Source organism: Amia ocellicauda, chromosome 14, assembly GCF_036373705.1.
Source record: "Amia ocellicauda isolate fAmiCal2 chromosome 14, fAmiCal2.hap1, whole genome shotgun sequence".
Taxonomy (NCBI): domain Eukaryota; kingdom Metazoa; phylum Chordata; class Actinopteri; order Amiiformes; family Amiidae; genus Amia; species Amia ocellicauda.
In genome coordinates, this window is record NC_089863.1 from 3,066,186 (window position 1) to 3,078,991 (window position 12,806).

At 46.3% G+C, this 12,806-nt stretch overlaps 1 protein-coding gene across 2 annotated transcripts in view; it reads left to right on the plus strand.

Annotated features, from left to right (window-relative positions):
- efnb3b (ephrin-B3b) overlaps positions 1-12,806 on the plus strand; it is a 38,903-nt gene that overhangs the window by 2,604 nt on the left and 23,493 nt on the right. The window lies entirely within an intron of this gene.

Genomic DNA, 12,806 nt, shown 5'->3' on the forward strand with positions numbered 1-12,806 from the left:
TTGCACATGGTGTACAGTGTGTGTAGATGCACTGTGTACAGTGTGTGTGTGTGTGCTGGCTGTGCAGTGTGTACAGTACTGTGTGTGGTCCGGCCCTCGCCTGCGAGACGAGACGCTGACAGAATAGAGAGAAACCGCCTGTGGAGATCAGAGAGAGAGAGAGAGAGAGAGAGAGAGGAGATACACATGGATCATGTGTGTATAAAAGCGACTGTAAACTGTACAGGCAGACTGCAGGCTGCACCCCAGACTGAATCAAACTTCGCACCAGGGATCAATTACAAAGCTGTGCCCCCATCGCAGAGTAAATCACTACTGCCGCTGCTGCTACAACACTACTACTAATAGTAGCAACAATGAATAAAGTTAGATTTGCTTTGGTTTGAACCCGGCCTGTGTTGGATACTGCGGACTTTTCCAAACACTGATTAATGGAGAATGCTTTTACGCTGTTACTCTCTCTCTCTCTCTCTCTCTCTCTCTCTCTCTCTCACACACACACACACGCCGCTGTGTACAGGTATGCGTGGTGACGTACTGACGTCACCATATATACATAGAGAGAGAGAGACGCACTGAACTGTGTCAAGAGTGAGCCTGTACAGCACACCCCTGCAGTACACTGTGCTGTGCTGCACTACACTAGAGTCCGCTGTTATTTACTACAGTAAACGGCTCCAATGTGTGGTGGGTTTAGAAGGTCCCAGGATGCACAGATGCATAATGATTAACACAAGCCCGAGTGGGACACTGTGTTTGATGTGCTGGTCAGCGTTGTGCAGGCGGCAGATGTTTATCAGAGACATTGTTTTAAGTGCTCAATCAAATGGCTGAGCCCCAACACACACCGCCGCTGTACTGTTTGTGCTGATTGAATCTCCGAAGGACAATAGCTGTGTACAATCCAGTAAACTAATCATTAATGTAGCCCCCAGAAAGGAGTCAATACAAACGGATGATCTGCTTTAGTGACTAAATGGATTTAACAACACAGAACCATTAACAGTATAAAGAAAATATTATTTGTTCATTATAGCTGTATACTGGGAGGGGTAGAGTATAGGACCGTACACTATTTTCTCTCCCTCTCTCTCTCTCTCTCTCTCTCTCTCTCTCTCTCTCTGTGAACGGCTGACGGGAGATTGAGAAGGAAGAACTAATCAGTACATGTGTCCAATTAAGCAATTAATTGTTCCGATTGAGCGGCAGCGAGCTCAGGCAGGTGGAGGCAGGGACCGTCTCTTTCTCTCATTCTTTCCTCACTTCCCTGGCATCTGTCCATCTCTGCCCCTTTCTGTCTCTCTCCCTCTGTCTTCTGCTACTTTTGTCTCTCTTCTCTCCAACTCCTCTCTTTCTCTCTCTCTCATCTCTCCAACCCTTCTCTCTGCCTCTCTCTCTTCTCTCCAACCCCTCTCTCTGTCCATTTCTATTCTCTCCAACCCCTCTCTCTCTTGTCTCTCCAGCCCTACTCTGTCTGTTTCTCTTCTCTCCAACTCTTCTCTCTGTCCATCTCTTTCCTCTCCAACCCCTCTCTCTTTCTCTCTCTCTCTCTCTCATCTCTCCAGCCCCCTCTCCCACTTACCCCCTCATTCTCTTGCTCTCCATCTCTCTCCAGCTGGTTCTCTCTCTCCATATGTTTTGGTCTCTTGAGAGAGAAAGGGAGAGTGTGCATACTTCTGTGTGTGTGATAGAGAGAGAGAGAGGGATGTAACTTTTATTTTATAATAATAATTGTTATTATTATTCATATTATTACTGTATAATATAGTGCTGTAGCACTGTTCCTGTACAATCCTATGGTGGGACTGAGACACAAACTGTCACACAACTACAGCTGTTTGAAGTTGTATCAAAGCCATGAGCGGGAGAGCGAGACAGAAGGAGTGAGGGGGGAAGAGGAGGAGAGGAGAGGAGGAGAGGGGGTTGTGTTTTGACAGGGCTTCGTTTATCTCTAACAAAACATTTCTCCTGTTAAATCTTCATAATTAATACCAAGTTTCGTCTCCCCTCTGCGCTGTGCTGGGGGTGTGGGAACTCTCTAGACAAACTTCCAAAAAAACAAATCAAATATTAATCGGCCCATTAATAATGCAGCAGCTGTTAATTCGTGTGCTGAGAAATTAGGCTCGTTAATTACGAGCTCGTTAGCGGCTGGCAGGCGCCGGAGCCTCGTTCTGTCGGTGCTATTTATCTTTGTTATAACTTTTGTTTTTATTTTTAGTATAACTATTACTCTTATAGTTTCGTATTGTTGTCGTCTCTTTTGTCTTTGTCTGCTTTTCTTTATTCTTCTTCTTGAGGTTGATCTGTTTTTCTGTCTTCATTTTGCTCCCCTTCCTCTCTTCTCCTCTCACCTTTATTCTAATTTCTTCTCTCCTCTTCCACCTGTCCTGTTTATCTCCTCTCCCCATTTCTCTCCTCTCTTCTCCTCTCTCGTCTCTGCTCAAATTCAAATTCAAAACAAGCTTTATTGGCATGAGATGCCTCTCTCCCCTGTTTCTCTCCTCTCGTCTCCTGTCTCTGGCCTGTTTCTCTCGTCTCGTCTCCTCTCTCCCTTCCTCCCGCTGTTTCTTTCCTCTCTCCTCTCTCCTCTCTCTCTCCTGTGTATCTCTCCTCTCTCCTCTCGTCTTCCCTGTGTTTCTCTCCTCTCTCCCATGTGTCTCTCCTCTCTCTCCTCTCTCCCATGTTTCTTCTCTCCTCTATCTCCTGTGTTTCTCTCCTCTCTCCCCTGTGTTTCTCTCCTCTCTCCCCTGTGTTTCTCTCCTCTCTCCCCTGTGTTTCTCTCCTCTCTCTCCTCTCTCCCCTGTGTTTCTCTCCTCTCTCCCTTGTGTTTCTCTCCTCTCTCTCCTCTCTCCCCTGTGTTTCTCTCCTCTCTCCCGTGTTTCTCTCCTCTCTCCCATGTGTCTCTCCTCTCTCTCCTCTCTCCCATGTTTCTTCTCTCCTCTATCTCCTGTGTTTCTCTCCTCTCTCTCCTCTCTCCCCTGTGTTTCTCTCCTCTCTCCCCTGTGTTTCTCTCCTCTCTCTCCTCTCTCTCCTGTGTATCTCTCCTCTCTCCCCTGTGTTTCTCTCCTCTCTCTCCTCTCTCCCCTGTGTTTCTCTCCTCTCTCCCCTGTGTTTCTCTCCTCTCTCTCCTGTGTATCTCTCCTCTCTCTCCTCTCTCCCCTGTGTTTCTCTCCTCTCTCCCCTGTGTTTCTCTCCTCTCTCTCCTGTGTATCTCTCCTCTCTCTCCTCTCTCCCCTGTGTTTCTCTCCTCTCTCTCCTCTCTCCCCTGTGTTTCTCTCCTCTCTCCCCTGTGTTTCTCTCCTCTCTCCCCTGTGTTTCTCTCCTCTCTCTCCTCTCTCTCCTGTGTATCTCTCCTCTCTCCCCTGTGTTTCTCTCCTCTCTCTCCTCTCTCCCCTGTGTTTCTCTCCTCTCTCCCCTGTGTTTCTCTCCTCTCTCTCCTGTGTATCTCTCCCCTGTGTTTCTCTCCTCTCTCCCCTGTGTTTCTCTCCTCTCTCCCCTGTGTTTCTCTCCTCTCTCTCCTGTGTATCTCTCCTCTCTCTCCTCTCTCCCCTGTGTTTCTCTCCTCTCTCTCCTCTCTCCCCTGTGTTTCTCTCCTCTCTCTCCTCTCTCCCCTGTGTTTCTCTCCTCTCTCCCCTGTGTTTCTCTCCTCTCTCTCCTCTCTCCCCTGTGTTTCTCTCCTCTCTCCCGTGTTTCTCTCCTCTCTCCCATGTGTCTCTCCTCTCTCTCCTCTCCTCTCTTCCCTTCTTTCGGCCCTGACCGTGCGATGGCCTGTGTGTGTGTGTTGCGTGATACAGGGTCCCCCGCAGGCCGTGCCTCCTCTTTGTGCGACGCGTGTGTGTGTGGCCAGAGGAGGCCGGAGCCGGGCCGGTCAGGGCAGTCTCAGCGTCCCGCGGGGGCAGACAGGCCGGGGGTCCCGACTTTGTAAACCCCCGAGTGCGATCCGAAGCTCAGGGAACCGATCGGAGTGTTCCTGCACCCCCCACCCCAGAATAATGAAGCTCTCTATAAACCGTGAAATAGGTGTGAAATAGGTGTGAAATCGGTGTGAAATGGGCTCCATTGGGCTCCACTGAGCACAGCTTTGAAGGAACATTTAAAAAAGCGAAAACATCATCCACAACAACAGCAGCTACTCAGTTAAGTGCTGAACACAGCTGACTTAATGTGGCCGGAACAAGAGGAACCGTTTAAAAAGAGAAGAAACATCGCATAGTTGGGCTCTATCGCTCTCTCCCTCTCTCTCTTCCCCTCTCTTGTTTCACTCTCTGTCACTCCCTGCCTCTCCCAGCATTCCCTCTCTCTCCGCTCTCCTCTCTTCTTGTCTCCGTTACTCCCCGCCACTCCCCGCTTTCTCTCTTCTCATTTCCCTCGTCCTCCTTCTCCTCTCCTCTCTTTCTCTTGCTCTCCCTGGCACCCCCCACGTACTCCCGATCTCCTCTCCTCAGCCCCTCTTCCACCCTGTCCTCTCCTCCCCCTGTCCCTCCCTTGTTTCGCACTCTGTCACTCCCTGCCTCTCCCCACATTTTTCCCCTTGCCCTTCTCCTCTCCTCTCCTCTCCCTCTCTCTCCCTTCTCTCACTGTTCCTCTCTGCCACTCCCTACAATCTCCTCCTCTCTTTTCCAATCCTCTCCTAGTGTGGTCCCGGCTCTCTTGTCTCTCTCTCTCTCTCTCTCTCTCTTTCTCTCTCTCTCACTCAGGCGCCACGGGAGAGCTGACAGACGGGCTTCACTCTTTCTTTCATTCCTTCTCTTTTTTTGTAATTCCTGAAAAGAGGAGGTTTAAAAATACATACATACATAAATAAATAAATAAATAAATAACAACAACAACAACAATAATAATAATAATAATAATAATAGAGGGAGAGGAAGGAACCCTATTTCTTTTCATTTTCTTTGTCTGAGGGGAGAAGTTGTAGTTTTCATTCTCTCTCTGTCTCTGCATCTTTCCCTGTCAGTGTGGACTGTAGTGCAGTATAGTATAGTATAGCATAGTATAGTATAGTATAGTATAGGGCCCAGACTAGAGCCAGCACTGTGTGTTGCTGTGCATGTGTTTGCATATGAGTTAGCGTGTGTGGGTCATGTGTTTGCATGCATGTTAGCGTGTGTGTGCCGTGTGTTTGTATGTGTGTTAGCGTGTGTGTTCTGAGCACTATAGCTTGTGAAAGGGGGTAATCTGTTGTAGCACTTGACTGTGCTTTTTGGGGTTTGGTCCAGGGGTGGGAATGGCATCACACTGGATTAACACACACAAACACACACAGAGCCCTGTCACTCGCACACAGGCAGAGTCTGAGCAGGGGATTAATGCAATCTGCAGACCCACAGAGAGAGAGAGAGAGAGAGAGAGAGAGAGAGAGAGAGAGAGAGGGGGAATAAAGAGAGGGGCAAGGGAAGAGACAGAGAAGGAGGGAGGGAGACGTGAGAGTGCGGCTCTCTGTGACCCTCGCCCGTGTCCAGTCCTGCCCGGCGCTGGAGTCAAGTGGCACCTGAACCCCACTGTGTGTGGAGCAGAGAGAGAGAGGGGTAAAGAAGGAGGTGGAGAACCCTGAATACACTTTCTCATATCTTTCCCTTCTCTACCACGCTCTCTCTCTCTGTCTTACCTTCTTTCTCTGTCTCTTTCCCTGTTCTACCTTTCCCTCCCTCTCTCACGCCCTTCCCCTCCCTCCCTCCCTCCTCTGTACACAACAATAGTGCCATTCATTCATTTATTCGTTCCGCCACATTTTAGCAAGGGGGGTTTGCAAGACTTTCTTTTCTCTCTCTGTCTCTCTGTTTTTTCCCCTCTCTCTCTCAGTGCTTCTTTTATGTGGGCAGGAAAGTGAAAACAAATTATTTTTTCAACCTCCGCCTCCCTCTCTCTTCGCCTCTCACTCCCTGTGTCTATCCCTCTTTCCTCCCTCCCTCCCTCCTTCACTGCCCCCACCCCCTTCTCTCTCTTTCTCCATGTGCCACTCTCTCCTCCACTCTCAATCTCCTTAATTCCCCCCCAGGACTCTGAGCTGCTGTACCTGGGTTAGCGCAGCAGGACCCCCCTCCCCTCCTCTCTCTCGCTCTCTCTCTTTTGCCCCATTTTTCTTTCTGTTACTCTCTCCTCTCTCTCTCTCCCTCTCACTTGCTCTCTCTCCTCTCTTCTCCTCTCCCATTCTCCTCAGTCCTCCCCTCTGCCTGGAAAGAGAGAGGGAGGGATGGAGAGATGGAGGAGAAGAAAGCGAGGGAGAGAGGGAGCAGGGGAATTGGCTGGGGGAAGCATGCCGCTCGCATTGATGGGAAACAAAAGGAGGATTATTTTTGGGCTGTTGTTCTTTCTCATTTATTTTATTTCTTTAATGTTCTAATTTGGGCGGGTCTCTGAGGGGGGTGTGGTGAAGCGGCACGCTCACACTCAACTCTGCTGTTGTTTGTGTTCAGATTGTTGAGAAATCTGCATTTAAAACAAAATCATTATCTCTCTCCTTTTATCTATCCCATGTAATTTGGCTGAGTCTATACTGCACTGAGTCTATACAGTACTGAGTCTATACTGTACTGCACTGAGTCTATACTGCACTGAGTCTATACAGTACTGAGTCTATACTGTACTGAGTCTATACTGTAGTCTACTAAGTCTATACAGTACTGAGTCTATACTGTAGTCTACTAAGTCTATACAGTACTGAGTCTATACTGTACTGAGTCTATACAGTACTGAGTCTATACTGTACTGCACTGAGTCTATACTGCACTGAGTCTATACAGTACTGAGTCTATACTGTACTGAGTCTATACTGTAGTCTACTAAGTCTATACAGTACTGAGTCTATACTGTACTGAGTCTATACTGTAGTCTACTGAGTCTATACAGTACTGAGTCTATACTGTAGTCTACTGAGTCTATACAGTACTGAGTCTATACTGTAGTCTACTGAGTCTATACAGTACTGAGTCTATACTGTACTGAGTCTATACTGCACTGAGTCTATACAGTACTGAGTCTATACTGTACTGCACTGAGTCTATACTGCACTGAGTCTATACTGCACTGAGTCTATACTGTACTGCACTGAGTCTATACTGCACTGAGTCTATACTGTACTGAGTCTATACTGTAGTCTACTGAGTCTATACTGTACTGAGTCTATACTGTACTGCACTGAGTCTATACTGTACTGAGTCTATACTGTAGTCTACTGAGTCTATACTGCACTGAGTCTATACTGTACTGAGTCTATACTGTACTGCACTGAGTCTATACTGTACTGAGTCTATACTGTAGTCTACTGAGTCTATACTGCACTGAGTCTATACAGTACTGAGTCTATACTGTACTGCACTGAGGCTATACTGTACTGAGTCTATACTGCACTGAGTCTATACAGTACTGAGTCTATACTGTAGTCTACTGAGTCTATACAGTACTGAGTCTATACTGTACTGCACTGAGTCTATACAGTACTGAGTCTATACTGTACTGAGTCTATACTGTAGTCTACTGAGTCTATACAGTACTGAGTCTATACTGTACTGCATTGAGTCTATACAGTACTGCGTGTATACTGCACTGAGTGTATACTGTAGTCTACTGAGTCTATACAGTACTGAGTCTATACAGTACTGAGTCTATACTGTACTGCATTGAGTCTATACAGTACTGAGTGTATACTGCACTGAGTGTATACTGTAGTCTACTGAGTCTATACAGTACTGAGTCTATACAGTACTGAGTCTATACAGTACTGAGTCTATACAGTACTGCACTGAGTCTATACAGTACTGAGTCTATACTGTAGTCTACTGAGTCTATACAGTACTGAGTCTATACTGTACTGAGTCTATACTGTACTGCACTGAGTCTATACTGTAGTCTACTGAGTGTATACTGTACTCTACTGAGTCTATACTGTGCTGAATCTATACTGCACTGAGTCTATACAGTACTGAGTCTATACTGTAGTCTACTGAGTCTATACTGCACTGAGTCTATACAGTACTGAGTCTATACTGTACTGTACTGAGTCTATACTGTACTGCACTGAGTCTATACAGTACTGAGTCTATACTGTACTGTACTGAGTCTATACTGTACTGCACTGAGTCTATACAGTACTGAGTCTATACAGTACTGAGTCTATACTGTAGTCTACTGAGTCTATACAGTACTGAGTCTATACAGTACTGAGTCTATACTGTAGTCTACTGAGTCTATACAGTACTGAGTCTATACAGTACTGAGTCTATACTGTAGTCTACTGAGTCTATACAGTACTGAGTCTATACAGTACTGAGTCTATACTGTAGTCTACTGAGTCTATACAGTACTGAGTCTATACTGTACTCTACTGAGTCTATACTGTACTGAGTCTATACTGTAGTCTACTGAGTCTATACAGTACTGAGTCTATACAGTACTGAGTCTATACAGTACTGAGTCTATACTGTACTCTACTGAGTCTATACTGCACTGAGTCTATACTGCACTGAGTCTATACAGTACTGAGTCTATACTGTAGTCTACTGAGTCAGTACTGTATAGACTCAGTAGACTACAGTATAGAGTCTATACTGTACTGCACTGAGTCTATACTGCACTGAGTCTATACTGCACTGAGTCTATACAGTACTGAGTCTATACTGTAGTCTACTGAGTCTATACAGTACTGAGTCTATACTGTAGTCTACTGAGTCTATACAGTACTGAGTCTATACTGTACTGCACTGAGTCTATACAGTACTGAGTCTATACTGTACTGAGTCTATACTGTAGTGTACTGAGTCTATACAGTACTGAGTCTATACTGTACTGCACTGAGTCTATACAGTACTGAGTCTATACTGTACTGAGTCTATACTGTAGTGTACTGAGTCTATACAGTACTGAGTCTATACTGTACTGCATTGAGTCTATACTGCACTGAGTCTATACAGTACTGAGTCTATACTGTACTGCATTGAGTCTATACAGTACTGAGTGTATACTGCACTGAGTCTATACAGTACTGCACTGAGTCTATACAGTACTGCACTGAGTCTATACAGTACTGAGTCTATACTGTAGTCTACTGAGTCTATACAGTACTGAGTCTATACTGCACTGAGTCTATACTGTACTGCACTGAGTCTATACAGTACTGCACTGAGTCTATACAGTACTGAGTCTATACTGTACTCTACTGAGTCTATACTATACTGAGTCTATACTGTACTCTACTGAGTCTATACTGTACTCTACTGAGTCTATACTGTGCTGAATCTATACTGTACTGAATCTATACTGTACTGCACTGAGTCTATACTCTACTGAGTCTGCTACACGTGTCTTCAGAAATCACTCTGGACTATAGTATACTATAGTATAGTATAGTATAGTATAGTAAGGCCTCTCTGTCCCTCTCTCTCTCTCTCTCTCTCTCTCTCTCTCTCTCTCTCTCTCTCTCTCCCCCTCTCTCTCTGTGTTCAGTTCAAAGGTCTGTAATTGATCGGAATCCTCCGCAGGCTCGTTAATTGTTCATGATTGTCCTGGACTAATTGGCTCCAATCCATCCTGAGGAATTAAGGATCTCTCTCTCTCTCTCTCTCTCTCTTGCTCTCTCTCTCTGTCTCTCTGTCTCTCCATCTCTCCATCTCTATCTATCCACTTCCTGTCCCTTTCTTTCCTGGAATAGTGTAAAGACTGTCAACAGACTCCGGTGTTACACAGAGAGAGAGAGAGAGAGCTCACACAAGTGCCTGCAGTGTCTGTAATTAGTAGATGGGAACAGATTAGAGAGAGCTTCTTACATCCTATATACACATTTTTTGCATTAAGCCTAGGGTGTCTATTTACTTGTGTTTCATCTGTTAAGTATGCCTACGATTATTGTGTACCTCCCTGCGGTTGTGTGTTTAGACTGTGTGTGTGTGTACGTGCTTGGTGTGTGTGATTGTGTGACTGTGTGTCTGTGTGTTGGCATGCGTGCATGTGATTGCGTGTGCTGAGACTGGCATACTCTCTGGCGCTGCCTCTGTGCCACGGGCAGCTCAGCGGGGGGCTCTGATCGCCTGTGTCTCCCCTTGTCCCCGCTGGGCTACAAGACAGGCTTAATTACCCCAAGGGGGCAGTTGGACGGCGAGTGCCCGAATTTGCTGCTGCTGCTGCTGTTGTGTGTGTTTGTGAGTATGTGTGGGAGAGTGTTCGTGGATGAGTCTGAGTAGTTGTGAGTGTATGTTTGTGTGTGTGAGAGAGTAGTTGTGTGAGTGTCTGTGCTCCTGCTGCTGTTGTATGTGTTTGTCAGTGAGTGTGAGTTTTTGAGTGAGAGTTTGTGTGTGTGTGACAGTAGCTGAGATTGTGTGTGTGTGCGTGTGTGATTTTGTGTGTGTGTGTGTGTGAGAGAGTTTGTGTGTGCGTGTCTGAGCGTGAGAGAGTTTGTGTGTGTGTGTGCATGTGTGTGAGTGTGTGTTTGAGAGAGAGTTTGAGTGTGTATGTGTGTGTGTGTGTTTAGTCATTGATTTAGACTGAGATCTATACAACCACAGGTACAAGATATCTGAATGTTATTATTATTCATAATTATATTCATAATAATGTATTTAAATATAAATAATAATAATGTGAGTAATAATCATATTCATGATCATAATATTAATGATTAAGGGAAAATGTATGTACATTATATGTCCCTGTCGGAGGCTGTACTAATATACTGCATTGAGACGCAGGGAGAAATAAAAGGGGGTTAAATTGATTCATGTTGAACAAGTCATTCTGGTTCAGTTTACTCATTAACAAGCAAAGAGTGGAGTCAGATGTGTGTGTGTGTGTGTGTTGTGTGTCTGTGTCTGTGTGTGTGTGTGTGTGTCTATGTCTATGTCTATGTCTGTGTTAGATCCTGGGGTGAGACAGTAACCAACTGGGAAATCGTACTTATTATTTTCTTCATTTTCATTATATTGCTAATGTTGTCATGTTGTTAATTTCATTTTGTCTATAAAGCAATCATCCATGTGTACTTCCTGCTGTCTCTGTATCAGTGGGGCACTCCACTGATGAGTCTCAGGGTTGTCAATCAGCACAAACAGTGCGAAGGTTGTGTGTCTGGGGGTGTGTAAACACTGGTCTTTGGTTGAGGATTTAAAGGCTTTGATGAGAGAGAGGTCCTGTTGACCACAGCCACACAAGCGGTTCTCAGCCCCAATCACTGTAATGATTAATCTCAGGCATTTGTTAATGATTATGCATATGGTTATGATTGTCTAATCGGATGTCAACAAGGGGTCATCACTCCTGATTAGATTAAGACTGCCTGTCCATCGCAGGAGACACAATCTTGAGTTCATCTGTCCTCTTCCCGTGAAAGCAGAACCCCGGGGTCACTTGGAGTTAATTTGTTTTGTAATAAACCTGTTACTTTTTGACTGGTGTCTGCTGAGACTTTCTGAAACCAGAGACACAGTCCAGTCCAGCAGGGTCTCAGCCCTGGTCCTGAGAGACACAGTCCAGTCCAGCAGGGTCTCAGCCCTGGTCCTGAGAGACACAGTCCAGTCCAGCAGGGTCTCAGCCCTGGTCCTGAGAGACACAGTCCAGTCCAGCGGGGTCTCAGCTTGTACAGTAATACACAAGCAATTGGAGTATCTCGCTCTCCCCCTCTCCCTCTCCCTCTCCCTCTCCCTCTCCCTCTCTCTCTCTCTCTCTCTCTCTCTCTCTCCCTCTCCCTCCCTCCCTCTCTCTCTCTCTCTCTCTCTCTCTCTCTCTGTAATTCTCTGTAATCCGCTGCTCTCTGTGGGGCGCCTGGCACGCCAGCCTGTCGCCACGCCAACGGGCTCATCGCCGTGCCAACCACCAAATGCCAGCCACGCGTGCCCCCCCTCTCCGTTCCCTTCAAAATTCTGCAAGAAACACCCCGGATTTAAAAACCCTGGGAGAGCGGGGCGGGGGGGTAGACTCCTCTCTGACACCTGCCAGAGAGACCTGTCCTCACTAATCAGTTGTAATTATTTAAGTAAATAATTAGCCGGTGCGATTCTGCTGTCTGTGCGAAGTGTGGGGCTGGTGTCTCTGCTGCCCATTTCCCCGATAGGATTGTTAAAGCTGCCATCAGAGCTCCTGCATGTTACAATGGGTTTAGATTAATTAATTAATTGATTAATTCACTCATTCAATCATGTATTCATTCCTGTTTGATTTAATGCACTAATCCCAACTGGCAGCTCTCGTTTTTCTCTACATCCTCCCCATGCCTCTCCGCCTTCTCTCACTCTTTCTTTCCCCTCTCCTTTTACTCTCCCTCTTCTTTCCTGAGAGAGGGAGAGAAGGGAAGAGAGGGGGGGTGAAGGAGAGAACAAGAGAGAAGGAGGCATAGAAGTAGAGAAGGCAGCAATTGAAGGGTTAGGAGATGAGAAGGGAGAGAGAACAAGACACTTTGGAAAGGAAATGAGAGGGAGAGAGGGGGAGAAGTAGAGAAGAGAGGGGGAGAGGGACAGACAGACAGGGAGGGAGAGAAGGGGAAAGAGGGTTGAGGGGAGAGGAAGGGGGAGTGAAAGAGAGAATGAGAGAGAAGGAGATATAGAAGGAGAGAAGGCAGCAATTGAAGGGTTAGGAGACAGAAGAAAGGAGAGAATGACACTTTGGAAAGTGAATGAGAGGGGCAGAAGTAGAGAGGGAGGGAGAAGTAGAGAAGACAGAGGGAGAGAGAGGGGAAGGTAGCAGAACTTGGAGAAGGGGAGGAGAGAGAGAGGGAGGGAGGCGTGGATCAGTGCTCTCAAGTAGTAGTTGACCAAAAAAACGAGAGAAAGAGAGAGAGAGAGGAGAGAGGGAAGAATAAGACCGAAACACAAAGCCTGCTG